We start from the raw sequence: 3719 nt of genomic DNA, 5'->3' as shown, positions 1-3719 counted from the left end.
GCTGACGCCTGAGTTATTCCAGTCTTCCCTTGGAATAGACTCTAAAGACAAATTCCCCTTGGGGATGAATAAAGGGAATTTTATTTATTTTATTTATTTATAAATCTTTCATCTTTCAAACAAACTTCTATCTTGACTTTCCTCTTTCAAACAAACTTCTATCTTGACTTTCATCTTTCAAACAAACTTCTATCTTGACTTTCGACTAAAAAACTAAAAAGAAATATTAAATCAATGTCACACTGTATTTTAAAATCATTTATATACAATCGTATTTGGGTTCATGTTAAACAGCTTTTCTATTTTCTTTCCAAATACAACCTAAGTTAATTGACAAATAAGATTGTCAGCTTAGATTTCGCACAAAGGAATGTCAAGGAAAGGCTCATTTATATGATACCAAACTGCATAAGCTGTTTTACTTAAAGTTACATAATTTTAGAAAATGAACGGCACTAACGACACTCATAGGTCATTTCTGCACTCAAGGTGGATAATACACAATACAATATAGGACAGGAAGAAAGATTCACTGTTCTGTGTTTTCAACACTTGGGTCAAATACGCCAGGAAAAATTTGAGACAAAGGGGAATATTTCACAAAAGTAGATCTAAGTATCACACAGACGCCGACATGGGATCCCCATCATAATGGGAAACACTTAGAAGAATTCTAATATTCCAAATACAGTCAGATTTATAAGGGGTAAGGGGGGGGGGGTGATTTCATTCACAAGAAACTGACTCGAACCAGAGTAAAGGAAAATCATACCAAGATAAGGACAAAAAGCAACCGAGAAAGGTATAACAGGTAATGTTTCTAGAAGACCCTACCATAAAGTTCTAGCAACTTGTCATTGGCAATGTTATCAAAATCTGTACTCGAAATAATTAAAGTGATTCAAGACAAATTATCTGTTTAAGGCCTGATGGCGATAAGTCACCACTGGTGTTAAAACTGAGAATTTCCAAATCCATGGCCTAGAAAATAGAAATTCAATCCTTTTATAGTCTTGTATATATTTGTCTCATCAGAAAATTCTACTAAAAGTCTTTCTTTTCTTTAACAACGCCATACAATGCCTATGCTTAGACAAGTATAGAAGGAATATAAACAGTTATCAATAGGCATCAGTGATGCTGTTCAAGGGAGCGAATCGGGAATTAAGATACTGGCAAAATATTTAAAAATAAGAATTCCCTAAGTAAAGGAATGGACCTGGATTGCCCAGGTTACAATGCAATGCTTTGACCATCTCACCTTATGGCAGTTTTTTAAATCATAGATTCAAATATTCTTTTCACATCGCTCAACTTATGAAAGTTTCATATATTAGAAAAAATATTATTTATATCACAGAATGTTCTACAGTTTGAAAAAAAAAAAAATTAACAACATCAATAACAATAATTTGGCAAAATTTCTAAACAATTTAAACATGATGCATGAGGTGTAATCATTTAGTTGATAAAATGTTCATATAGCACACCATGCACTTTGAAACGGCTGCACATTGTTGTAACACCCTTTCTGTCAGATGATTTTTTTAGTTTGGTGACGACAGCAGACCAGCTGAAGGCAACAGTTAAATAAACAAACAAACAAACAAACAAAAAAGACCCCAAAAAACAACATGTTTTCTTTTAAAAATCGGAATTCTAAAAAAACAACAAAAAAAAACAAACAACCAAACAAACCACAAAGAAAACAACCCAACATTGATAGACACTTTAAAGTAAGTTTTATGGAGTTCAATTTGAGTACAAATCAAACTCTTAAGTAAAATTATGATTTTACCAAAATTCTGCAAAACAATCTGAATCTGCAGCTGACTTTGAACAAATTTAGCCAAGAAATTTGTATGTACTGATTAGATCGGTATCTTTAGCAAGCCTGTGACAGACATTATAAAGTATTGATATGAATAAAAATGAAGCAAATCAATTTTATCAAATACAAAATCAGTGTTTTGGTGGATGAGGCAGTAAACTCGGTGGCTCTGGTAAGTGTCTTGAAATACGAGGCTGTGAGGGTAGGAGTGCAATGTTTCCACGTGCATTGGACGGCGTTCCTGGAACTAAAGGCAGGGAACGGCCAGAGGCAGAACCCAGACTGTTTCGAATGACAGGTTGTTGTGATGAGGATGGCAGACCTGTAGGTCCCACTCTGTAAAAAGAGAAAAAAAAACTAGGAAAAAAAAAAAAAACAAAAAAAAAAAACAAAAAAATATTATTATGCATCCTACCGGTTTAATTTGATATATTCCAAATAACTCCAAATAACATAAGCTCATTGGTGTGCTAAAAATAATTGATGCACACTAGACCAACTTACTTGTTTAAAGATCAGTCAAAATAGTGCTTTTGCTGCCAATACTATTTGTCAAAATTCATCAAGCATTAATTTCGTTTCAAAAGGATTTTTACTGCTGAAATTGTTGTTTGACAAAGTTTATCTATTCTTAACCTTACGATAAACATTATTTGACAATGCTACCCAAGCACTACTCTTGTCACCACTGTTATTTGAAAAAGTCAATGAAGGATTAATACAGCCACCACTGTTACTTGTCAAAAAGTGTTACAATTGCAACCACTATTACATGATAAAGTTCCCTAGGCACAGTTCTTGCTGGCGCTTTCATTTGACAAAACTTATCAAACATTACTCTCGCCATCAACTTATGATTAGACAAAGTTCTCTAGATGTGATTATTGATCTTGCGGTTACTTGAATAAGTTCCAGGGGCATTACATTTGCTACCACTATTATTTGAAAATGCTTTACTCTTACAACCACTGTTGTCTGAAAAAGTCTTCAAGGTATTACTCTAGCCACCACTGACGAAATTAATGTCGCCACAACTATTATTTGATAAACAAAAATGAATATAATTTCAAAAAAGAACAAAATACCAAACACAGAATGTTTCAGGCTCAAAACTCTTCTTCAGCCAACAGCAAAAAATAATGAAATCATAAATACATTGATAGAAAACCAGATCGATGACAGAGAAATGTTCTGTCATTGATCTTGTTTTTTTAATAATGTATTTAAGCTTTCATTGTTTTTTGTTGTTGGCTGAAGAAGGGTTTTGAGTCCGGAATGTTTCGTGCTTGGTATTTTGTTCTTTTTTTAAAGGTGTTACATTCATTTTTGTTTATTACTTTTTACAGTCCACAGCTTCAAGCAGCTTAGTATCACTTTAACTATTACTACTTGACAAAGTTTGTCAATGTTTAATATCATAGTTCCTCTTACCTCAACTTCCTCGGTGCCTTTGGTGATGGAGGAGACTGGAGAGGTCTGGTGCTGGGTCTCACTTGATTCCTCAACTGGGCTGGGGTAGGACTGGGAACACGAAGGGGTGCAAGGGGCTCTGATCCACTCTGACCTCTGGATTTTGGCCTTGGGGAGATCTCCAAATCAGGAGCAAATTCATCTCTATTGACGCTGCCAGTTCCTCTTGATAAAGGTCTTTGCTGATAGGATGCTGAAGAGGGAGAAGTAACTGAAGCCTGTTCGAACGAATCATCTGTACTCGTGTCATCCCTATCATTATCATTGTCGAAAGATCCTACAGACCCTCTCAGAATGGCATACTTAGATTTAGATATTATTTTTGGTGTGGCAGGTTTTTCTGCTGCTGATGATTGTTCTAATCTTGAATAACTGGATGTGTTTTTCTTCACTTGGGGTGACATCAGTACTATTTTTA

At 34.6% G+C, this 3719-nt stretch overlaps 1 protein-coding gene and 1 pseudogene across 2 annotated transcripts in view; both read right to left on the bottom strand.

Annotated features, from left to right (window-relative positions):
* The window catches only part of LOC144977978 (low-density lipoprotein receptor-related protein 6-like), a 218783-nt gene that overhangs the window by 85833 nt on the left and 129231 nt on the right, over positions 1-3719 (bottom strand).
* The window catches only part of LOC144977980 (uncharacterized), a 12789-nt pseudogene continuing 10744 nt past the window's right edge, over positions 1675-3719 (bottom strand). The window contains exons 11-12 of the transcript XR_013646444.1: positions 3263-3719; positions 1675-2167 (exon numbers count right to left, since the gene is read on the bottom strand). The exon at positions 3263-3719 is cut by the window's right edge and continues 177 nt beyond it. The product of XR_013646444.1 is annotated as an uncharacterized LOC144977980 (transcript). The remainder of the gene's footprint in view (positions 2168-3262) is intronic.

The sequence above is a fragment of the Berghia stephanieae genome, chromosome 8, assembly GCF_034508935.2.
Source record: "Berghia stephanieae isolate SIO BIC M18660-M18661 chromosome 8, UCSD_Bste_1.3, whole genome shotgun sequence".
NCBI classification, from domain to species: Eukaryota; Metazoa; Mollusca; class Gastropoda; order Nudibranchia; family Aeolidiidae; genus Berghia; species Berghia stephanieae.
The sequence above is the reverse complement of the archived record's forward strand: the minus strand, read 5'-3'. Positions and strand labels throughout refer to the sequence as shown.